The sequence below is a fragment of the Ailuropoda melanoleuca genome, chromosome 13 (assembly GCF_002007445.2).
Source record: "Ailuropoda melanoleuca isolate Jingjing chromosome 13, ASM200744v2, whole genome shotgun sequence".
Taxonomy (NCBI): domain Eukaryota; kingdom Metazoa; phylum Chordata; class Mammalia; order Carnivora; family Ursidae; genus Ailuropoda; species Ailuropoda melanoleuca.
In genome coordinates, this window is record NC_048230.1 from 69,424,178 (window position 1) to 69,449,900 (window position 25,723).

The 25,723-nt window shown below is 44.1% G+C and overlaps 1 protein-coding gene across 4 annotated transcripts in view; it reads right to left on the bottom strand.

Moving 5' to 3' along the window:
- RALY (RALY heterogeneous nuclear ribonucleoprotein) overlaps nucleotides 1–25,723 on the bottom strand; it is a 79,147-nt gene that overhangs the window by 39,640 nt on the left and 13,784 nt on the right. For 3 of the 4 annotated variants that reach the window (XM_034640166.1, XM_034640168.1, XM_019796573.2), the window contains exon 2: nucleotides 4,984–5,066. The exons of the other annotated variant lie outside the window; for it this stretch is intronic. The gene's annotated coding sequence lies outside the window, so the exon portion shown is untranslated. The remainder of the gene's footprint in view (nucleotides 1–4,983; nucleotides 5,067–25,723) is intronic. 4 annotated transcript variants of the gene reach the window in all.

Consider the following 25,723-nt stretch of genomic DNA (forward strand, 5'->3'; position numbering starts at 1 on the left):
CACCCCACTGTTTCTGAGTTAGGCCCTCTTGGAAGTTCCACATACTGAAGACCACTTGTTTCGGTTTCAAAGCACCTTTAAAAAAATTTTTAAAAATTTAAAAAAAAAGAGCAAACCAGCCCCTAAGAAAGTTGAAGTTAGGAAATAATAAATTACAGAAAGAAATCAGTGGAAGAGAAAAACAACGCAAACAAAGGTTGGTTCTTTGAAAAGACAACAAAATTGGCAAACGTTTAGCAAGACTGACCAAGAAAAAAAGAGAAAAGATATAAATTACCAAAACCAGGAATTTAAAAGGGGATATCACTACTGATCTTACAGAAGTTAAAGGGATTATGAGGGAATACGATGAACAACTTTTTTTTTTGGGGGGGGGGGTAATACCATGAACAACTTCCTTTCTTTATAAAAGATTTTATTCATTCATTGGAGAGAGAGAGACAGAACACAGGGGGTTAGGAAGAGGGAGAGGGAGAAGCAGACTCCCTACTGAGCCAGGAGCTGGATGCGGGGCTTGATCCCAGGACCTGGAGATCATGATCTGAGCTGAAGGCAGATACTTAACCATCTGAGCCACCCAGCCCACTCCCCCCCTCCCCCGTGAACAACATTAAACCAAGAAACTAGTCAATTTAGATGAAATGAAAACATTTCAAGAAAGGCACAAATTATCAAACATGACTCAAAAATTAACAGAATATCTGAGTAGACCTACAACAAGCAAAAAAACAAAAAAACAAATCAGTAATTAAAAACCTTCCAAAAGAGAAAGCCCAGGCCCACACTGGCCTCCCTGATATACTGCACCACACAATCAAAAAAGAAATTAATACCTACCCTCAGAAAACAGAGAAGGGGGAAATACTCTCCAATTCAATCTATGAGGCCAGTATTACTATGATACCAAAACCAAAGATATCGCAAAAAAACAAACAAAAAACACAACAACAACAAAACAACCAATATCCCTCATGAATGTAGACGCAAAAATCTTCAGCAAAATAGCAATGCAAATCCAACACCATCTAAAAAGGATCATACATTCTGACCAAATGGGATTTACTCTTGAATACAAGGTTGGTTTGATATCCAAAAATCAATTAATGTAGTGCCATGTTAGTAGAATAAAGAGCAAAACACATACAATCTACAAAATCCAACATCCATCCATAGTAAAAACTCCCAGTAAATTAGGAATAGAAAGGAACTTACTTAGCCTGATAAAAGTCATCTACAAGAAACTCAACAGCTAATAACACAGGAAAAGACAGAACACTTTCTTCCTAAAATTGGGAACAAGGTAAGAGTGTCTGCTCTCACCAGTTCTATTCGACATTGTGCTGAGGTCTGAACTGGTGCAATCAGGCACGGGGATTTTTTTTTTTTTTAACTGGATGTCAGATTATATCATTCCTCTACTCAAAACAATCCAACAGCTTCCTGTTTCACTCAGAAAAAAGACCTTCATGATCTGGGTCCCTGTCTGCCCTTATGACTTCTCCATATTCCATTCTCCCTCTAGCTCACTCCACTTCCAGCCACCTGGCTTCCTTTTGCTCCTCAAACACAATAAGCAGGCGACGGTTTCACGGTCTCTGAACTTGCCGAACTCTATGCCTGGAATGTTATTCCCCAAGATATACACAGAGCTCACTACCTCAGTTCCTGCATATTTCTGGACAGATTTATTTTCTCACAAAGGCCTTTTTTTCATCACGAAGTCCCTCTCTGTTCCCTTACCCTGCTTTATTTTTCTTCACATATTCATTTGTTTATCTGTTTTCCTTCACTAGAATGTAAACTACAAAAGAGAAAACTATTTAGTTCACTGCTATATTTCAAAGCTGTGCCTGGCACACAGCTGACACTCAATAAATACTCACTGAACGAATGTCTTAAAAAATAAAGCTTTATATAGAAGAACGAATAAAAAGAAGGCGGGGGAAACCAGTGGCTCAAGGGGCTGAGAAAGACCAGGGTTTCAGATCGCAGGAAAAGAGCCAACATAGGATAACAGAAAAAAACTTGGTTGTCTAGAGCTGGATTCTTCTGGGTTCTAAGCTTAGCTCTTCCAATCACTGCCTGTTTGTCTCTCTCGAAGCCTCAGTAATTTCTAAAATAAGAATATCACCACCTACCTCCCAAGCTGCTATGAAAATGAAATCAACTTATGTAGAGCATTCAGTATAGCATCTGATAACATAGTAGATATTATAAGTAATTTAGCGTTTTCTGATACCTCTGGCCTCAAGAGGAATCTAGAACTACCTTAAAAATTACCAACTCCACTTCACTGAAGCATACAGATGTCTGTAGAACTGCTGCCTCTAAATTGAATGGCCTCCATACTCATTTTAACTTCTCTTTCTTATCATTCTTCTTTCATCCTTCCCTTACTGTTAGCTCTCAGCTCTCACCTTTCACTGCTGTTAATATAGCAGCTCCTCCTCCCTTTTTGATACGCTGCTTTGAATCTTATGGGGGGGGGGGTTTAGAAACCAGATTGCTAAACCTGTTACAACAACATATAAAAATAGGAATAAATTAGTGCTCTGTAAGGGCTTAAGGATGACAATGCTTCGCTTCCTTCTTTTCAGTTGAAATTTGTTTTTAGTAGAAACTTGAGTGTGTTAGATAAGTTAGTGAGATACTTTTTTACATGGAATCATTTGTACTTTGAAACAATCAATAATGGAACTTCTTCAGGGGGCAGCTGGTATAAAAACAGTAAGGTCCAAGCTCGGCACCCAGGCCATGGGAAAGCCAGAAGCTATAGAACTTAGGTTAACCAGACAAAAAGGGGTGGCAGCAAGAGCCTGGAGATTCAGAGTAGGAAGGAAGGTTGGCTAATGTGGATTCCAAGAGCACCAGGTTGGGGACAGACCCCTCTGTACACCTTCAGGCAGACAGAAGGAAGAACAGAATGTCCAGAATGTACAACTGTTACAGGATGTAAAGACAGTGGCCTGTATCACTGGCCGAGGGCGAGAGAGAGAGATGATAGAAAAACTGGATGACCAACCATGGCCTCTGACAAGATTATGAGGCTATCGCATAAGTGCCTTTCCCACTAGTAGTTGGAGGGTGGGGGTAAGGATGGGCAGGGTACTTAAGGCCAGAATAGGGATAGCCTTCCTTTTCGGAGAGGATAGTAGGAAATAAGGCAAGATCTACATGGAATTAATCAGTGAGTGCAGACACATGCTGGGGATGGGCCCTTGAGAAGTGCTTTAATATCTGTGCTAGCAGCGGCCTTGGAGCCAGGCTGTGTGAGTGCATTTAAACCTGCACTCTGCAGCCCACCTGCTGCAAATCATGCTGCCAATGTTGCCTGGCTTTATCTGTCTTGGAATCCCTTCTCTTGTGGAAAGATTGAGCTTTAGGCAGAATCTGCACAAGAAGCAGAGAAAAAAAAGGGCATGGGAGAAGATTTACAGCACAACTATCCAAAGGAAAACCTTCCCTTTTCCCTTTGGGGAGTGGAGGAGCAAGCAGGTCAGGGACTAAGGTGCCAGAGATACTTATAATGCTTTCTTCTCACTTTCTCTCATTTTGGTCATGGCTGGTTTACAATTCATAGAGTTTTCCAACTTGCATTTCTCATTTGATGCTCTACAACATCCTGCAGGCTGGTATACACACAATAGACATGTGGGGGTGCAGAGAAGCCATTTTACAAATAGGGGAGGGGAGTCTGTCCAAGGACAAATGTTGAGAGAGAAGATAAAAACCCAGGTTTCCGGGGCACCTGGGTAGTTCAGTCGTTAAGCAGGCCATGATCCCAGGGTACTGGGATAGAGCCCCGCATCGGGCTCCCTGCTCAGTGGGAAGCCTGCTTCTCCCTCTCCCACTCCCACTGCTAGTGTTCCCTCTCTCGCTGTGTGTCTCTGTCTAATAAATAAATAAAATCTTTAAAAAACAAAACAAAACAAAAAAAATGCTCCAGGTTTCCCAGCCAGCCTCAATCCAACTGTCCAGGTCCCTATCTCTGCTGGCCCAAGTGTTTACAGTATCTCATGTGTTTTCTTCTCCTTCTAGTTATATTGCGCCTGGGCCTCTAACTGCTAGAAGATTCTATCTTTTAGCCCCTGGCTCCCTCACTAGAAATGCCACTGCCTCAGAAGGGACCCCCAACTCCTACCTGCCCTGCTGGGCCCCTCAAAAAACTAGACCTCCTTCCTGAATCCCTAAGGAGGTCTGTCTTCTAGAACTTTATAAGAAAAATCAGGATTCCAGGGGATTAGCAGTCCAGGGAAAGCCTGCCAACTCAGGGAAAGCAATGGTATTTACAATTAGACTGACCAAGTTCTAACATCAGCTTTATAGATTCTTAGATGTGAACCCCAGGCAAATTATTTGGGCTTCCAGAGCCTCAATTCCCTCATCCACAAAACAGGGTTTTGTCTAGATTAAACGAGACCATAACACAACTGGTTCTTAGTGTGTTGATTTCCCTTCCCATCTCACCATCCATGGTTTCTCTCTAAGTTTCCTCTGACTTCCCCTTCACATGGCCCCAACTCTTTCACTCCAACCTTACCACCATTCATAATCACATTTTCCAGGACTGATAAAACCAGTTTCTGAAACTGACCTATGGGCTTGGTAGGTCACAGTCAAGACTGCAAACGGGAAAGTTTGCAAGGGCTATGAGGTCATGTTAACAGAGCTTAAAGGAGAAAGGGATTAGCTGCCAGGTCCAGGATAACTTCCAAGACAAAGCAGCTGGCAGAAGCCAGAAGGAATTGAGCCTGTTTTGCCTTATTCACCACACACAATCCCAAGCCATCTTCTGGCAGTTCCAAGAAAGCCAAGTTCAATTCTCCTCCCAGTACAGGAGCCTGCCTATGCCAATCTCTCGAACATGGAGTAGGAGAATAACTGCCTAGAAGTTAGCTGTATTAAAGATAAAAATAATCCCCAAACTAATTACCTGTATCTTGGCCCAAGCTTGCCCACAGTTTGCCCAAGACCCTCACTCACCAATACCAAGGCTGAGCTCAGCCCACAATATTCTCTGCTGGGTCACAGGATCAGTACCAGCTGCCTCTGGGAACAGGGCTCACCTAAAACAGAAAGCAGTCAGTCAGGGTCCCGATCAGAAAAGGCATGAACTCCGGTCAACACAGGCATTCCAAGTTCCTGCTCTCACATGTCTTGCATCTTTGCAAAAGACAGGTTGATAATTAAATACATTATTTCAGGTTATGCTAAGTGCTATGAAGAAAAATAAACCAGAGTAAGGGAGGAAAAAATGGCAAGGAGTGAGAATGAGGCCTATTTTAGATAAAATGATCAGGGAAACCTGGCGCACCTGGGAGGCTCAGTTGATTAAGTGTCTACCTTCGGCTCAGGTCATGATCTCAGGGTTCTGGGATCGAGCCCCAAGTGGGGTTCCCTGCTCAGAGGGGAGTCTGCTTCTCCCTCTCCTTCTGCCCCTCCTCCCTGCTCATGCTCTCTCTCAAATAAATAAAATCTTTAAAACAAAAAAAGATCAGTGAAACCTTCTCTAAGGGGTGGCCACCAGAAAGAGACTAAATAAAGCGAGGGAGTAAGATCTGCAAAGATCTGAAGGAAGGCTGTTTTCAGAGCGGGAAAATACCAAGTACAAGACCCTGCAGCGATAATAGGCAAGAATAAGCTTGTTATGCTTAAATGAACAAGAAAGTCAATATAACTAGAACGCAGTGATGTAGGGGCACTTGGGTGGCACAGCGGTTAAGCATCTGCCTTCCGCTCAGGGCGTGATCCCGGCGTTATGGGATTGAGCCCCACATCAGGCTCCTCCGCTGTGAGCCTGCTTCTTCCTCTCCCACTCCCCCTGCTTGTGTTCCCTCTCTGGCTGGCTGTCTCTATCTCTGTCGAATAAATAAATAAAATCTTAAAAAAAAAAAAAAAAGAACGCAGTGATGGAGAGAATGAAATACTAAATATATATGGAGGAATTAATTATGCTCCCTATTTTACATGTGAGAAAACTGAGGCTCAGAGGTTAGGTGACTTGCCCTAGGTCAAAGTAAATCAGTGGCAGAACTGGGAGTGGAGGGGCACCTGGCTGGCTTAGTAGAGCATGCAACTCTTGATCTTGGGGTTTTGAGTTCAAGCCCCACATTGGGTGTAGAGATTACTTAAAAATAAAATCTTAACAAAAAAGAACTGGGAATGGAATTCAGGTCACCTAGACAACTCTGTCTCAATCTTGGGCCACGTTCCTCCAGCTTAGATAACCTGGACCCCAGATGGGACAAACTTTCAAGCACTCTAAAACTGGTTTCAGGTTTCTTCACTCATCCCCTCCTCTGCTGGTGAGGATGACTGAAAAACAGAAATGGCTATATTTACCTGGAATGTGGAATAGGGGAGACCCCGGGGTTAAGGAGAACAGAAGCACATGGCAAGCACTGTAGTAAACCCTTTATTTGTATTAACTCATTTATTTTTTTTTAAAGATTTTATTTATTTATTTGACAGAGATAGAGACAGCCAGCGAGAGAGGGAACAGAAGCAGGGGGAGTGGGAGAGGAAGAAGCAGGCTCATAGCAGAGGAGCCTGATGTGGGGCTCGATCCCGTAATGCCGGGATCACGCCCGCCCTAAGCCGAAGGCAGACGCTTAACCGCTGTGCCACCCAGGCGCCCCTGTATTAACTCATTTAATCTGCACAACAATCTTGTAAGGTTGCTGTGTTATTTCTCCATTTTACTACTGGGGAAATTGAAGTAAATTTGCCCAAGTCACACAGTTAAAAGAAGGTAAAGCTGAGACTTGAACCCAGAAAGTCCAACCTCTGGGGCTTGCCCTGCCCTCTTGACCATACTATAACAACTTTTGAAAAACAAAAGAAAAAAGACAGGAAACATTCTCTAGTCCTAGCCAATATGGCTCAGAGCCTCATTTACCCCCAGCCTGAAATCCTCTCCATTTAGTTGCAGTCCAGGCTTCTTAATACCAGATGAATGACTCTTGAGTCCTTCAGTCAGTCGGTTCCAGATGCTTCTCTATCTCTAGCTACTGTGAGCAGAAAGTGAAAACCATGACAACAGCCACTAACACTGAATGTACCCTTTGAAATAGACTAGGTTCCAGGCTAAGAATCTTACACGCACTATCTTATTTCAGACAGAGAGTGACAGTTGTTCCAAGACATGGGTAAAGGGATCTCCGGGGGGCTCCAGGCCTGGAGGCAAAGCAGCAAATACATGGAACTGAAAGATCTCTGTAGGCCCAGGTCAAAGAACAAAGGCAGATATACTAGGAGGTAGGCAGTAAGGGGAATGGACTATTAGCACCTCCAATTCAACATGTCAACAAACTGAACTCATCTCCTCCTCTACAGTTCAGCAAATGGTATAACCATTCTTCCAAGTACGGAGACTCCAAATGTTCACGCTCTCCAACCTCTCCTTTCCTCCTGCCCCATTCCCACAACTGCCAAGTCCTCATGGTTTGTTGTTGTTCTAAGAGCTCTACATCTAAACTGTTCTTTATTCCCTACTGTGACAACTTCCTCTTGGTTCAGGATCTCAGTATCCCTTGCCTGCAAGGCTAGAATATTTCTTAAAATTTACTGACATTTTAAAGACAGACTGTTATATAGTAGTCTCTTCTCTGGTCTCTTCTTTCAGTAGCCTCTCCCTATCCCCTCCTGCTCTAAACCACTGGGTCCACACCACCAGACTCATGTTCCCAATGCCACTCCCCTGCTCAGAAAAGAAAAAGGAAAAAGGTCGTGGCTCTCAATCACTTTAGCTTTGCTAAGTATACCTTCCTCTGGTCATCATCTGCCTTCCGTCTATCATGGGCTTTCCAGCTCCCATCCTTTTGTCCATGCTGTTGTCTCACTTGGAATGCCTATCTACACTTGTACATATTCAAATTCTTCTTAATCTTCAAGGCCTAGCAAATCTATGAAGTTATCCTGAACCCTTTTTCTCATCACTCTCTGTCATATTCTTGAATCATCTCTAACTGTGACTACACCTGGCTCTGGGCTCATCATCAGCTAAAGCCTCAATGCCAGTTCCTCTGTTCCTTCTTCCTTGTCAATATTCCTGCTGGTTCCAGAGAACGAAGACCTAATCAGTTAAGATTTCTGTTCTCGTTCCTGCTACGTTTGATCTACCACCAAACCAGGGACCTGGGTTCTAACCAAAGCCTCAGATTTCTACAAAATGGAGATACAAACCCCATCCTAATTACAGGATAGACATTTTGTGAGAATCATTGCAGTAACACAAGAGGAGGTGGGGGAAGAGTTATGATGGGAGATTCCAGGCCAGGTCTTTAACAGCTCTTTCTTTCACTGCACAACATTGAGCATATTTTTAGAAGACTTCCAGCCAATCAATCGAAAAATACTTCCTGGGCCTGGTTGGTCATGGTCACAGCTCTAAGTTAGGAGTGATAGATGACACAGGAATGAATGAGAACACTTCTTATCCTTAGGCTCCTTGTATTCATTCCAGGGTGGTTCTATGTGAACTTCCTGCAAAAGGACTACTACTAATACTAGGCAGGATCCAACAGTTCAAAGAGTGTTCCATGTATTGTAAAAACGAAGAAATCAGGCTGACTGGAGGTGGCCTCAGAAGTTTCCCAGGAGCAAGGACTTAAGCCAGGCCTTGATGCAGAAAGACAGAAAAGACACATGCTACTATGCACCAAGCACTGGGCTAGGTGTTACGAGGTTAACCCTCATACTACCCTGTGAAGAGGTGATGGCATGTCCATTTTATATCCAATGTAACTGAATATGGGCAAGGTTAAGTGCACCATTTAAGGTCAAACAGCTAGTAAGTAGGGGCGCCTGGGTGGCTCAGTCGTTGGCGTCTGCCTTCGACTCAGGTCATGATCCCAGCGTTGTGGGATTAAGCCCCACATCGGGCTCCCTGCTCAGCGGGAAGCCTGCTTCTCCCTCTCCCACTCCCCCTGCTTGTGTTCCCTCTCCCGCTGCCTCTCTGTCAAATAAATAAAAAAATCTAAAACAAACAAACAAACAAAACCAGCTAGTAAGTAGCAGAGCTAGGATTTGAACCCAAGCTGGCTTTACTTTGCTCCAAAGCCTATATATGTTTACTTACTTACTTCATGATCTAGAGAACCAGATAAACTCTACATTCTTTCTACCTTAAAATATGATGATCTGGGGTACCCAGCTGGCTCAGTCAGAAGAGCATGAGACTCTTGATCTCAGAGTCATGAGCTCAAGCCTCATGCTGCATATAGAGATTACTTAAATAAATACAACTTAAAAAAAAAAGAATCCAATGATTTGAACGGGGGAGTAGGGGAGGAGGTTTACTGCTGCTAATGTCTTCCCCATACGACTGTAATTTTATTGGCAGGCTTAGAGTCTTATTAACAGGAATAGCCTAAGTATCTGACACAGAGCCTGGCAGTTTATATTTAGGAGACACTGTGAGTGAATAAATGAATGAATAAAATACCTTCCCCATGAACCTTTGCTCTGAGGTCTAGAAGTAAGGTCCAAAATCTCAAGCTCCATGTTATGACTCTCACCCCAGTATCTTTAATACCAGCTACTGACTAACCTGTTGTCTGACGATTCCCTTTCCCCGTTCTTGTTTTCAGGAGTTAAGGGAGAGTTGAGGAGAGAAAAGGATAAGAAGGGAAGCTGGGTGGATAAGAGAAAAGACAGGGAGAGGAAATGCGTGAAAGGAGAGAAGGTAAGGAAGGAGACAAAAAGGAAGGAATTGTCTGAGGACCAGACTTTGGGAAAGGTTTCTTTTCTGGTACCAGAACCAAGGATTTATTTATTTGTTTGTTTGTTTTTTTAAAGAGCAGCCATAGGAATTCCTCTTTATAAATTTCAAATGAAGGGAGCTTGTTTGTCCAAAACCCCGGACTCAATCTACCAGCAGGTGCAATGAAATTCCTCAGGGCTGCCATCCTCAGTTCTGACCACTATCCTGCCCCAGCCCAACACTCACCTGGTTTAGGCTAAAGGGCGCAGGGGTCAGAAGACATACAGGTTCTTCTGATACTCCTCTGCTCTTTCCACAAGGATTATTCCAGGCTAGTAAGCCTTGGGAATCCAACCTTCCTTATGGATGAGGAGACACTAACATCCTCTGGATGCTTCACCACAGCTCCCTGTCATGAAAGCTTTGTTGAACCCTAAGGGGAAAGCATTACTCCCTTTCTGCTGAGTTCCTCAAATGTGTGTGAAAGAACTGGGGTAAAGATGTGGATGACAGAGGCAAGGTCCCTTCAGAACTCTAGATCCTGGATCCTAATACAGCTTAACCTTCTTTAGGTTTGATCTGCAAATTATACACATATACCTCCCCTTCTTCCTCAATTAGTAGAGAAAGCACTGGGCTGAGAGTCAGAAAACCTAATGGTTAGTTCCAGCTCTACCTCTAATTCACTATGTGACCTTGGACAAGTCCTTTCACCTTCCTGGACCTTCATTTCTTTATCTGTAAAATGAGGGAGCCAGAATCTGCTCTTCTGAAAGATCTTCTGAGGGATCAAAAAGACTGGCAAGAACAATAAATTTACTTGGTTTTATATGAATGGTAAAGAAGAATGAAGGAATGGTCTCTTAAGAAAGAAAAAGGGCAGGGGCGCCTGGGTGGCACAGCGGTTAAGCGTCTGCCTTCGGCTCAGGGCGTGATCCCAGCATTGTGGGATCGAGCCCCCACACATCAGGCTCCTCTGCTATGAGCCTGCTTTTTCCTCTCCCACTCCCCCTGCTTGTGTTCCCTCTCTCGCTGGCTGTCTCTATCTCTGTCAAATAAATAAATAAAATATTAAAAAAAAAAAAAGAAAGAAAGAAAGAAAAAGGGCTATACCACCTTTCAGTTGAAGGGTCTGCTCTGAGTGAAAGGATTAGGAAGAACTGTGGCAGACAGTGTCACCGTCTGTACCTCCATTAAAAGACAGGCAGCAACCAAGACTTAAAACAACTCATGAACCACACGCATGCAAGATCCCAACAGGTCCAAGTGGAGAGAAAACAAGAACCACTACAAGTCACATACTGCTCAGGAAAAGTAAAAATAGTAATAATCAATTCAGTGGTGAAGAGCTCAAACTCTACAATCAGACACCTGGATTTGAATCCTAGCTCTGTCTCTTTAACTAGCTTTGTGACCTTAGGCAAGGGGTACTGACCTTCTATGCCTTAGTTTCCTACATTTATTAAAAATGGTTCCTGCTCTGGGGCACCTGGGTGGCTCAGTTGGTTAAGCGTCTGGGATCAAGTCCCACATCAGGCTCCCTGCTCAGCGGGGAGCCTGCTTCTCCCTTTCCCTTTGCCTGCTGCTCCCCCTGATTGTGCTCTCTTTCTCTGTAACATAAACGAAACTAAACTAAACTAAAATAATAAAATAAAATAAATAAAACAAAATATAAAATATAAAATAAAATAAAATATTTAAAAATGGTTTCTGCTTCATAAATGTTTTATTGGGAAAAATAAATAAGACAGCATGGGAAAGCCCATACCTCAGTGCCTGGTAAAAGTGACTCAATAATAGGTATTGTTATTCCATTTAAGTACCACAAAAGGATGATTCAGAAGCAATAAAAAGGCCTAGGAGGAAAAAAAGAAATGCACATTTGCCATTACCTACTACGTATGATGTCCTATGCCCAAAGCCTTAATTATTTTCATTTATTCCTAATAACCTTTTGAGGTCAGTAAAATTATCCCTATCTTATAGGAGGAAACTGAGCCTCAGAGAAATAACTTGTCTAATACCAAACAACTAGGAAATAGAACTTACTGGAACCAAGGTCTGACTCCAAAGACTGTGTTCTTTCTACTATGTATCTTGCATTTTCTCATGCTCAAAAATAAGAAGCCCCTGCGACTACATATAGGCACCAATAATAAAGTTTTAGGAAATGGACCAAATTCTCCCAATTTACACTTGATGAAGCAACTACTGGTTTTGCATGCCTGGAGAAAAGATGGGCAGGGATGGAATGCAAGTATACCATCAAGATCCAGACTTCCAGGACTTGGCTTACCAGGCTTTCCCAAGGGGCTCTCAGCCGGCTGTTGCAGTAAGAGAGGAGAGCAGGACTATTCCCAAACTGGATACCACACCCAAATGGATAAGATGTTCTAAGACTATATCAAACATTCAAGAAGCCGTGAGAGGTTCAGCCTTGGATGAACTCAAATACGTCATCAAAACACCTAATACTGGGAGGTAATACAATGCTATGAACATCTTTTCAAGACTCGGTATGTACTGTGTCCTGGGTGAGCATATTGTCTCTATTTCTGGAAAGCACTTTATTATGGCCCAGATAACTACAAGTTAGTCTGAAAAGAAGCACTCCTTCCCCTGGGTCAGGCCATTATTTTGGAGCATTCCACCAAAAAAAAAAAGAGAGAGAGAGAACAAATTCTACAGAAGAACACAGAAACCAGAAACTACAGCTGGCAGCTATGGGAAAGGAGCTAGGAAGAGAATTAAGAGATTTGGGGAAGAACTGAGTCTGGACACCAAAGGCTTTTGGGAGGGTGGGGAACCAAGCAAAAGGCCTGGGACAAGAAGGGAGTGCTTCAGGGTTATGATAAGGAAAGATTTTGATAGAAGAAATCATCTCCTACATTAGTCAATTTTTTTTTTTAAATAGCATGTCCCTATCAAACCCTTGCTGTTCATAGAAGAAGAATCTCCAGGGCCTACAGGAAGACTGACTGAAAGAGGTATTGCTGAAGTGGTATTTTCCTCTGGAGAGAGGAAGAAAAATAGAAGCCGGGTTCTCTAGGCCTCTAGGGTGCCAACCAAGGCAAGAACGAGCAGCCCCAGGAAATAAGCGTAGCATAACAGCTCCAAACATAATCAGACAGGGCTCACCTGCAGGTGGCCTCAGACCCACTTCTACCCCGGTCAGCACTTGAGGGTGCACAACTGCCCACATCCAGCAGGGAATATTAGATTGGCCACTGAGCAAATAGCCTTGCCCTAGGAGGCACACTTGCCAATCTATTTTAGTTCTTTTCCAGCTGCACCCTAACCTCTTGGCCTCAAAATGAACTGCCTCAATCCTTGTGAGGCCTGCTTTCCCCAGCCTTGACCGAACCCCATGGTCTTGCAGTTCTACCAGACTCCTCCCATTCACAAGGATACCTGACCTTGACTCTTGTGACTGACTCTATTGTGTGGCTGCCTGTGCCCAGGCATAACAAACCAACTGGCTGTGGTTTGCCACGGAGGCCAAAAAGATGACTCACAACATCATAAAAATGCAGCCAGGTCACAAAATAGCTCAGTTAAACCCTCCTCTACTCCCCAACAAAGACAGGTGTCAGGATGCCCAGCATATCACAAAAGGAGGCCCTCGAGGGCAGCTGGTTTCTTACTGACAGGTGACATTAGGGCTCTTGAGCCTAGTCCATGTCCATGTATGAGAATATTACTTATGCCATAAATAGATGAAACTCAATCCAGGCAGTCTCTACACTGCCTGGAGGAATGTCCAGAGAATACAACAGATGTGCAAGACAATCATTCTTGCCTCTGAATTTTCTGAACAGCTAATAGCACTTCTCCTTCCTCAGCTGAAGCTGTCTCCAGTTCCCCCCTCCTCCTTCCCTAGAAGAACCAACCCTGCAGGAATCATCAACGGAGGCACCAGTAATTACTGTTTTCTTTTTTCCATGCTAATGAGACAGTTGGACGGTTCCCCTTCCCCCCTCCCTTGCTGGATGGGAGAATCTAAGGCTTTATGATCTGTAACCCACACACCAAAGCTTGGGCCAGACAGCGACTTGCAACTGAACTGTGTAGACAATGGCTTTCTGTCCCTGATGAGACCAGAGCTGCAAGAGGCTCCACCATTTTAGAAAGGGCAGACCAGAGTGGGAAGAGGATCCGTCCAAAGTCACAGACAGAAGTCAGTGAAAGGGCCAGATTCCTACTCCCAATCAGGACACTTCCCACAACATCTAGACTTCCTACAGTAGAGAATGACTTTGGAGGTGTCCTCAATGTGGAGCCAGGAACTGCAAAGTTTCAAGTTCACATACTGGTTTTGGGGTTTTTTTGTTCGGTTTTTACAGAAAGAGTGCACACAAGCATGTGAGTGGGAATGGGGGCCATGGAGAGGAGCACAAGCAGAGGCAGAGAGAGAATCTTAAGCAGGCTCCACGGCCAGTGTGGAGCCAGGCCCAGCGCAGAGCCAGACACAGGGGGGCTCAACCTCACGACCCCAACATCATGACCTGAGCAGAAATCAAGAGTCAGATGCTTAAACCAACTGAGCCACCCAGGCTCCCCTATATATAATGGTTTTGAATAGGTACTTAAAAAGCAACAACAATGTTCTGTAGATATGGACTCAGCCCCAAGAATCTCAGTTCTGGGATGGAAAGGCAGGATTGAGAGATATAATGCCAATTTTATCCCAAAATTAAAATCGCAGGTAGATGGCCAGGCAAAAAAAAAAAATCTGTACATTTTAGCTGGGATTCAATTCAGTTCTGTGAAGACTATAGATACCAAGGGTGGGATCCAGAGTTAGCCTTAAAAATGAACTTCAGGGGGCACCTGGGTGGCACAGTCATCAAGCGTCTGCCTTCGGCTCAGGGCGTGATCCTGGTGCTCTGGGATCGAGCCCCACATCAGGCTCCTCCGCTAGGAGCCTGCTTCTTCCTCTCCCACTCCCCCTGCTTGTGTTCCCTCTCTCGCTGGCTGTCTCTCTGTGTTAAATAAATAAATAAAATCTTAAAAAAAAAAAGAACTTCAGGTCTGGTGGCTAAAGGAGGTCCTGAAGACAGTACATTTGGACTTCAGTCTGCTAGTCCAATCCTCATATGTCACAGATGAAGAAATTGAATCTAGCACTATTGGGAGCTTCAGAGGAGAGGACCCACGGTAAAGCAGCAAGAGTGAAGGATATTACAGCCTAGAGCGAGCCGGGGCCTGCCGGGATAGACACAGTCAGAAGAAAAGGAAGACAGGGTCTCTGGGCAAAGAAGCCAGTCAGTGTTTGAAACGGCTGCACTGAGAAGAAAATGGCTCAAGTTTTCAAGCTGGAATAATTTGTAGAATCTAACAAGGCTTATTTTTTTAGCCTGAAGACCAACCCCTGTGATTCTCTAAAACCTCTCTCTTTTCCCTCTGTCTATCCGAGCTCTACCATTTCAAGTAGCAACCAGCAACTCCAATCCAGTCCTTGAACTAATTCTGACTCCAGGCAGGAAATATTTAAATCAGTCTTAACTGCAACCTCCATCCCCTACCCACAAGGTCTCTATATCAACGCTTCCTCCCCATTTGCTACCACAGAGTTGACAGTGGGCTCCCTGTGGTATTCCAGAATACTGCCAGTGCTGACCACCAGACTTCACCTTCTACAGGTCACAAAATCATGTGCTCTATTCTATAAATGGGCCTAAGTCCATGTGATAACCCCTGCCTTAGTCACATGCCTAACAACACAGGCCCTCCAAGGACTAAAGCCTAGCTCTGAACTGAAGGCCAGATTTCCCCATCAGTGGCCATCCTCCAGAGACTGCCTAGGAACCTGGACTTGCACTTGAGTCTGCTGCCCTCATCACCCTTCATCAGAGAAGGCAGCATGGTACGGTAGAAACAGCATGCAGACAGACCTGGGTTTGAGCCCTGGCTCTGACACCTACACTTGCATATCCCTAGGCACCATTCCTTAACTGCTCTTGTGTATCCTCCTAGAGCTCTCATCACTGTTTACCTGTCTCTGTCCTCTATCACTCTTCCCTACTTGGGAACAAGGAATATTTGTTTCCCCATATCCTCGATGTCAGTCACTGTCTACTGAAAGATCCTCTAAAACTAAGTTCCCACTGTCTGTAAGATAGGGATAATATCGCCTATCTTAGAGTTGTGAGATAAATAGGAAAAAGTCCGTAAATTGCCCAAATCAACACCTTCCTCTACTGTATTATGGATGCCCAAGGCCAAATGTTTGCCTGTCCTGAACCAGACTGCCCATCCTAGAGACACCTGCCTTGCTGAACCTCTAGGATCACACGGACCTGACCTCCAGAGCCTGTTCCACTCCAGTAATTAGACTGAGTGCTAGTTTCTGGAACCTGCCAGTAAAAACAGCTAGAGATAGGACTACTCTCCTCACAGTCAAAGGCAGTGAATTTCAAGTAGATTAAGTGTGGGAATATACTAATATTTTAGATTGATAGGAGGGAGGGAACCTGGGCGGGGGGGGGAAGGCTGTGCTCTGAAATTAGGGTTTTAGAGAAGAAATCTCAAACTTCAAGAAGTGGCTAAAGTCATTTGTACTGGAGCCCACAAAAGGACCAGAGCCATGAAAAAAAGGGGCTGAGGTCACACAGTTAGCTAAAGGGAAGTAAGTTTGGAACCCACCACTGCAGTCTCCCCATCTAGTGTTTTTTCCTATCCTGTAGGGCAGATGCACAAAAGTACTAGGAAAGAGGGAGGAATAGGGGGTTCAGTATAGTGACAGGGAGCAACTCCTAAGGGATGTCAAATGGTACTTATGCAGTTTCTGGCTGGGAGAGGTGACTGAGAAATCCAACCTTTGGTTTTACAGAGGCCTAATATGCTCCAGAAGCTGAAGGGCAGAAGTTCAATGTGGCTAGAACAAGAGTGAGCAATTAAGAAAAAGGGTACACAGTGTCCTCAAAGAAATCATGAGCCCCTCTCTCACAAGACCAGCTGTTCTGGGTGATCAAAACCCGCTTGCCCACCCAGCCCCCAACTTCTCAACTCAAACTATGTTCCAGATTTGAGGATGTGTCTTTTCCATTAGAGGGCGCTCAGACTTACAAACTGGAAGTGAAGCACAGAGAAGCGGCAGAGTGCAGAGTAAGAGCTCAGCACCAAGAGGAAGAATCGGTTTGTTTTTTTTTTTTGGTCTAATTCACCATATTCACCTGAACTTCTGAGGAGTTAGTGATTTGTCCGAGGTCACACAGCTAATAAGGGCATATCAGGACTTGTTGGCATCCTTCTTTTGTGACCATGATAACTTTCAGCAAATCTGAACTTTACACACAGTTTTGAGAGGCAGGCAGGGCTAGTGTCCTCTGCTACATCATGTCGTCTCTTCTGAAGGGTCTCGTCTGATACCTCCAATTCATTTCAGGTCTAATCTCTTACAGAACTTTCATAATTACCTTCTAACTCAGACGCCAGCGAACTTTTTCTGCATAGAGCCAGATAACAAATATTTTAGGTTTTGTGGGCTATCGCAGTCTTTGTAGTATTCAACTCTGCCACTGTAGTATGAAAACACTCGTAGAGGAACAAACAAGTGTGGCTGTACCCCAGTACAATTTTATGAAAAGAGGCAGAAGACTGGATTCAGCCCACAGGCCATAGTTTGCTGACACCTGTTCTAAATAATTTGCTACTGTCTCTAATCACCCTGTCTCCCAATCCATCATACACACTCCTATGACAAGCCCTGTACCCTCTTGGATCTCCTTTGCCTACAGGATAAAAGTTTAAACTCTACCCCCCTACCCTCTACCACATCCTTCCCCTGCACACTGTACTCCAATCACAGCAGGCTATCACCTGGCAACTTCCTACCTTTCCCCCCATGCTATTTCCTGACACTGGCAATGCCCTCCCCATTCCTCTGCCAATAATACCTATTCAGGGACAAGTTCAAACGGCAACACCTGTGAAAAGTCCTTGCTTGTCTTACATAGTCATCTATATATGGCTGTCTCTCACCCACCACTGCCTCCCCACTCCCCCACAACTGTCAGCTTCACAGGGGCAAGCACTGTGTCATAGTCAACTCTGTATCCCTTACAGCACCTAACACAAGTACCCACTGTCCGCTGACTGAACAGGCTTGGCTTCTAGGCTAAAAGGAGGTCACTAGAACATGGGGACCTTTGCTTCTAACAGAACCATGAAATGACTCACAGCATCAACAGAGCCTTCAGTCTACTTCAAGAGCTGCCCCGCTCTCTCTCCCTTTTGTGTTACCTCAAGACTAGCCAGGTAGCTGGTTTTACTAGGTGGTTCTAGCCTGTGCTGAGATACGTGAAAAGAGGGATCTTATTTTCAAACCTCTGTCCCTGACCTCAAACTGTATCCTTAGTATCAGCCATAAATTGATCCCAGACCCATATTTAGCCCTGTATCAGCAGACAGCCTTCTAACAAGCACAGATCCCTGGTCCCTGAAGGCAGGGGATTTCACCCAGGGAAAGGCTCAGGGCCTGCAGTCTGACCTCAAATGAAGAGGAAACTCAAAAGTCTGTCGTAAGAACCATCAGGAGCATCACCTCTGCAAAGTGATCTCTGCTGAGATTAAAGGTCTTGGGCAAGCCTACAGCCCACAATTATGGCTATCCTAGCTTGGGGAAGCTATGAGGCCAAAGACTAAACTGCTGATGGGAAAAAACAAAACAAACACACAAAAGAATTTTTCTCCTAAGCCCAGAACAGAACAACATTCCATCTGGGTAAGTGAGCTTGTCACAGGCATGGGGTACTTAGCATATCTGCCATTCCAGGATTACGGCTGTCAAATTTTAATTAGGGTAATTAGACTTAAAAATGTAATTTCATTTCAGGGGTATTCTGAACAGATTCCATTAATTTCTTTTTTTGAAAGTACACAGAAAGGAGGGGCAGGCTGAGTGGAGCAAAGATTTTGCCATGGGAGAAGCAAAGCCCTGTGCCTGGGCCAGATGAGCTTTCAAACCACTGCCTAGAACCCCCAGCACACACCTCTGCAGGCTTGGCCCAGAGGACAGAGGGCTGCTGCTCTGAGCTTTCTTCCTTAGTTCCCTCCTGAAACTAAGTTTCAGTCTGGCAAGCGGCAAGAGCTTAGGGCTGCCAATCTGATTTGCTACACGTTATGGAGTCCATTAATGTCCACCCCTTTGTTAGGAGTTCCCGGTCACACTTTTATGCTTTTCTTTGTGCTAATTCCCTAGTCTAGAGTGACCCTCCCTGCCTTGCCTGCTTCAACTCATCCTCTTCCTTCAAAGCACAAATCAAAGTCGTCATCCCCAGGAAAGCCCACCATCATGCCTGTAATCCTAGAATCCCTTGCACATGCCTCCATTAAGGCATACACAGAATACTGTGGTTTGTTTCCTTGTTTGACTCTGATGCTAGATTGTGAGGTCTTTCATGGCAGAGACTGGGTTTTCATATGGGAATCCTTAGCACTAGCACAAGCCCTGACACACTGGAAATAATAAATACTTGTTGGGGAATGTGGTCTGACCACAAGTGGTAGCTGCTGAGCATGTTAAGCCCTCAGGTACTAGGATGCCTACAAATATCCAGTCATGAGTCCCTTCCCTCTCCTTGCACAAGGCCAGATCGGAAACCTGACTCTGCAATCCATGGAGGAGGAAGTCCTCCCATTGATCCCAATGATGATTGATCTCTCCCATTAGAGCCTGCTCATTCCTTAGGGACCTTGGAAAGGAGATGAGAAAGCAAAAGCAAGCAGAGCATCTCCCCTCCTACCCCCCCATCCTCTTCATCAATGATTTTAGAGAATTTCCTCCACTCTTTGAAGGGCTCCAGGGAGAGGGCCTGGGCTCCAATTCAATCTGCAGAAAGATAAGGGATGGCCCTGGTAGAAAACACTTCATCAGCCTGGAATCAGTGCTGCAAATGCTCAGAAATGTTGTAATGTAGTACAATAAAGAACATGCTATGTGACATAGGACAACCAAGTCATTTCACTTCTCTGAGCTTCAGCTTCCTTTTCAAACCTATTCCAGTAGGTTGTTACAAGGAGGAGAAATAAACATACAAAGAGGCTTTAAACCAGTATTTAACACTTAGAAGGTAGTCAATAAATGATTTTTTCCATCTGAAGAGGGCACCTGTACTATGTACCTAGCATCATATTATGTTTAATTTTACAGAGGTGAGGAAAACATATCAAAGAGGGATACAATTTAACCGTTTCTCTGCTTGCTCAGGGCAGCCCTGCCTGCTGGTCCCAAAAGAGGGCTACACCAGCAGAACTGTTGTGTTGACAAGTATAATCAAAGCCACTTCATGGTAATCAGATTCTCCCTAGCTAGGAGCACTCCTCTAGCCTCCTCCCAGGCTCCCCATTTCTAATTGGGACCTGCGTCAGTGCTTCTGACAGAAGGTTAGGGCCTAGGCTGCCTCTGCTGTCCTCTGGCCAAAGCCTGAAATGCTCTGCCCAAGGTAGACCCAGAGAACCACCACTTTTGTGGTAGAAAAGGATACCAGACTGAACTCATTATAAAGCAGCATAAAATTTTAGAGCTGAAAGTGTCCTTTATGAGCATGAGCTTTGTTGTATTACAGGTGAGAAAGCTGAGGTCCAGAAAAGATAATTTGTCCAAGGTGGTACAAAAAAGATAATGCAGATCTTACTTCTATTTCTTTCCTCTTGATAATTGCTTCCCAACCTGGCTACACAACAGAAGAACTCTGGAAAACTGTTAAAAATATACTTTTCCAGGCCCCACCCCAGAAAACCTGATATAGAATATACGCAGTGGCTCTCTTTTGCTAAGTATATGATCACCTTCCAGTAAAAGTGAACCCTGAAATCACAGGACCAGTTTGCACCTAGGTTCAAATCCACCCTGGGTCAGAACAGTGCCATTTAGAAGCAACCCTCTATTGTGTGACCCAGACTTCTCCCACCCCAACCATAACAAGGTTATTCTAGGAGCCTCAGAAGTAAGTATCTGTCATAAATGGCTCCGACTTCTAAAGATCCACTAGTGTGGCTGTCAGCAGACGTTTCTTTTCAAAACTAGTTTGAAACTAAAATGTCTCTTATGAAAATTAGAAATACTCAAGGAGGGGATATGTAGGGAATAGTGGGAGATGGTGTGGTATTGAGTGTGAGACATGGAGCATGGGGATATGTGTATGCGTATAGGGGGGGACTTGTGTGCATACGTAAGGAAATAGTGTGGTGTCTGTGAGGCTTGCAGATACCTCCATAACACATACAATTCTGAGTACCGGGTTAGAAAACAGTGGGACGGGGGTATTGGAAGATAATGTGTAGGTACATGGCAGGAGGCTGGAATAGATAACTTGAAGATGTAAGGGTGATAATACGGATTTGTATGGAAGAGAAGCAATGTGTGCACCTTTGTGTTTCAATTTTGTGTCTGTGTATAGCAAAGCATATGAACTTGTACGGACAGGAGGGAGTGTGCGTGGCCTAGACTCTTGCGTGCATGAGAAAACAGATCCATGAACATATCTGACTCATCCAGCCCTAGCTTTGCCTGAAGGCTGGTACCACTCTCAACGGCAGGTCTGTCTGCAGAAATTTCTCATTAAAAATGACATTATGACAACTACTAAAAAAAAAAAGAAAAGAAAAATGATAACAACACCCCCAGCATCGTGGGAGGTTAAAAAAAGTCAATGCCAATAAAAACGACAGACACATAAGAAGCAATTATGCCACAATTATTTCTCAGCTTCACAAGGGGAGGTGTTTATTTGGAGTTAAATATTGTATAGCTGATTCACATCTCAACTCAAAGAACTGGATTTCCTGGGTCAACTTGGGAAAGAGGGCAAGAAAGAAGAAAGTAGGTAGAGAAAGGTAAACAACAAAGTTATAAAAAAGGGGGGGGAGGACTGGAGAAATGGGAAGATGAAAGGGAAAAAGTTGGGAAAAAAATAAATAAAAGGTAAGTAGGTTACAAGAGATAGGGAGAAGGGAAGGAAAGAAGAAGAAAAAAGGTAGAAAAAACAGGAAAGAGAATGTCCTTTAGGCCGGCCTAGAAACTTAGCAGATACTCTAGCAGGAATTCTGGCTAAGGGGATGGGTGGAATAGGTGGTGGAGCCCAATCTCTACCTTCCTCGCTTCCTCCTTGCTTTTAGTCCAACCATTCCCTCCATCTGGAATGTTCTTCCCACCATCCTTGCCAGGTTGAACTTCTAAATCTTCAAGGACATTTTCAAAGGCTACCAGCTTTTAGAAGTTCCCAAGAGTTCTCCCAGTTGGAAGTTAGCTCTCAAGAACTCCCATAAGCTTCCTCAGCACTTTGTCATACTTGACCAGTAGCATTTAACATTCAACTTTATACTACGGATATCAGTACATATACATTTCTGTTATTCATTCTACAAGTACTACTTGTGCCAGGACTATTACAGAGACACAAAGGAAACATAAGTAGTACATTGTTCCCTGGCCCACTAAGATCTCAATTCCATGAATGAGAGCAGATTTGGGTGATACAAAAGCAGAGTACAACTACAGAAGTAGAAGCAGAGTGTAAAAAAGATTTCTACTTATGGAGTGATCACAGAATGCTTCATTGAGAAGATGGCATTTAAAATGCTTCGAAAAAATGAACAGGAGCTTGTCTGGTAAAGGGGACAGGAAGCTGAGAGCTTTCTACTCAGAGGAATCAAACAAAGTCATTCTGAACTGAGGAGGAGCACAGGGAAACAGTGGGTATTACCATGCTCCTGACAAGAGGCAGCACAGTGAGGTGGTGGCACCAGACTGTATGAGCCTTGTAGCCAAGCCCAGAGTTGAAATTTTAACCTTTCCAATTTGGGCTGAGGTGGAGAAGCGGGGGGGGGGCACTTATAAAATGTCTAATCTCCTTTATTTAGTTGCCCTACTTAGAGGAAGTCCCCTCATAAAACCTGGAAGGTCCAATCCCAGGTTCTGCCTACTACAGAGGTATTATAAGAATTTCCCACAGAGGAGAAAGGCAGGCAACAGTCAGAAAAACAAGGAATAAAAGTGCGGGGATTGGGGGTAGGAGGGGAAGTGATGCACAAGGGAGGGCAGCAGGGCTCAAGGAGAAAGGAGCTGGAGGGGAGGAAAGAGAAGAAGCAGGGAAGCACAAAGGAGAGACAGATCTTAGCACTCAGGTTCCTTGTTGCTGAGCTGTCCTCTACATCTTCCTAGGTAGAAAAAATAAGGTCAATCTGATGCTAGTGACAGAAATAGACCCTTTGTGCTGAAACTGAGCACATGACTAACCGCCACCTCAACGCTCCCTTTGCACAAGATGATGGAGTTTGCCCCACCTCTACCAACCACCCCGAAGTAACCAAAACACCTTGCCCCATGCCCTAAGAGTGTGTGAGACAGGAGAACCAAGCAAAGGTCTGGAGTTTCAAGTGAGGCCTGCCCAGGACCTCAGAAAAGCTCTGCTTCCTTCCCTGGACCTCAATTTCATCTGCAAAAAAGGGGAGCAAAAGTGAAGCTCTCTCAGGGGCTGAGATAGCCTACGAGTTTATAGAAGTTGCTTCCCAGAGTGTGATATGTAATGTGGGAATTTTCCTAACCTATCAAGTTGTAACTTCACTCCTTCCACTCTGAGCTATGGCCAGTTTGAAGCCAAGGAGAAGTCACCCAGAATGGCAGCTGTCCCTGACACTATCATCCATTTGGCCCTGCCCAAAGTCTAGTCCCTTACCCAGACCTGTTTATCTCCTAGGTCACAAACAGATGCTCCAGCCCAAGGATGTGTTTTGTTTGACCCACATAAATTTGTTTAAAAACTTCTGAATTAACCACTAACATTTCAAATCAGATCTCATGTTTTTAAAAAGTTAAGTTTTCTAGCTTCTCAAAAATATGAGTGCTCAGGCGCATGGGTAGCTTAGTTGGTTGAGCATCTGACTCTTGGTCTCAGCTCAAGTCGTGATCTTGGGCTCCCAGCATCAGGCTCTTCGCTCAGAGGGGAGTCTGCTGGAGATTTCTCTCCCTTTACTCCCTCCCCATGTGTGTGTCCTCTCTCTAAAATAAATAAATAAATCTTTAAAAAAAAGATCAAGAGTTCTGGCAGCCCTAGACACCGTGGGGTAGAGGTCAAAGGGTCTACTATAATCCTGTAATTTATCTGATGCCTTCTCATTTTATCTAAAAAAACAAACCAAAAAAAACAAACAAACAAACAACAAAAAAAAACACCCCACCATACTAACATAATTTGAGTAAATTTTTCAATTACTAGTTATAATATTTAAACTAATTGAACTCCAAAATATCTGAGTACACTGACACTTCAGGAAGATTTTTTTTTTTAAGATTTTATTTATTTATTTGACAGAGACAGCCAGCGAGAGAGGGAACACAAGCAGGGNAGAAGATGTTTTTTTTTTAAGATTTTATTTATTTATTTGACAGAGACAGCCAGCAAGAGAGGGAACACAAGCAGGGGGAGTGGGAGAGGAAGAAGCAGGCTCTTAGCAGAGAAGCCTGATGTGGGGCTCGATCCCAGAACGCTGGGATCATGCCCTGAGCCAAAGGCAGACGCTTAACGATTACGCCACCCAGGCGCCCCAGGAAGATGTATTTTATCCTGTGATTTCATATATCATCCAATATGCAGCCATGTGTCCCAGTTTGAGAAACTCCAATATAGTTTATCTACTCACTCAAAACACACTTAGGTCCTTTGGTAAGCACTGGGAAAACAGTCATTAACAAGACAGGCATGGTTCCTGCCTTTGTGGAGCTCATAGTCCAGTAGGATATAACGGAAAAAAGCCATACAGAGCAGGGAGCGCAAAGAAACACTAAGCTAAGGATCTCAAATAGGGACTTGTCTGTAAAGGAAAAGGTTTAATTAGGCTTTTGCTGCTGAAAAGTCCTTTCCAGCTCAAAATTCTACTAGCATCACAAGAACCTAGCCCAATATCCTTTTCGAGTTCCTAACACTTATTAGCTTCCTCCCTTCATCTGGGAAATCATGATCAGTTGTCATGGAAATTACCATGATGCTCCACATACAAGAAGATGATGTTACGGTAATTACAAGAAGCCAAAGGGAACAGGCAACAAGAAGAGTCACTCAGAAAGTCACCTACTTTCAACACATAGGAGCTGCTGCTCATTGCAGCTAGGTGGAAGAAAGACCAGGGACTAATTCCTAAGTAGAACAGTTTTGTGTTAGATGTCATGGTTTCTTTCATGAGGCATTGGGACCCACCTTCCATTAACCCGCCCCCCCCACCAAACTTGTGTCAGAAACTGCAAAAAATGCTAATTTTACAAGGACAAGGTTCACTGGGCCTTGATTAGTTTGTTGCCCTTGTGAAATCCTAACACAAACCAAGAGACAGACTTACTAGCCAATAGGGACACCAAAGTTTCTAATAAAACAAAGATAATTCATCTAGTCCCAGGGGACTAAGAGCACTATACCTGGGCAAAGTCTCAATATTACAGAGTTCCATCTAGAGCAGGGTTGGCCCAAAAGGACCAAGCAGGTAGCAAAAATAAGTACAGCTGACCAATTGTTTCAAAGAAAACCCTGCTAGTCTGGTGATAAATGCCAACTGGCACTGGACTTGGGTATCACAGAGACCACAGGAAATGGTGAGGGCTTTGACAAACTTGAAAACAAATATGCCCTATCTAAAGAAGCCAGCCAATAAGGAAACAATATGTGAAATGAACGGAAATGAAGAACGTGATTCTTTAAACAAAAGCATTCTGCCAAACTGAGCTGGTAATGCAGATCTGCCCAAAGATCAGAATCATATCCCTGTGCCAAAGACCAAGAAAAGCCAAGCTACAAGCTTCTGAAACATGGACAGGCCAGTGCACAAAGAGTCACAATACAGGGAGTCCCTCGTAGAGGGCTCAGGGAATGAAGCCTTCCACTAAATATCTGGGGCTATTCCCACTTCTGTGAATAGGAAAATTGTTCCAGCCCCTAATACTTCCTCAAAAAATCCTCCTCCCTCTTCAGGAGAAATCAGTCACCCTCAGAGCCCACATGTCAGGACCTCTGATTTCATACAGGGTAT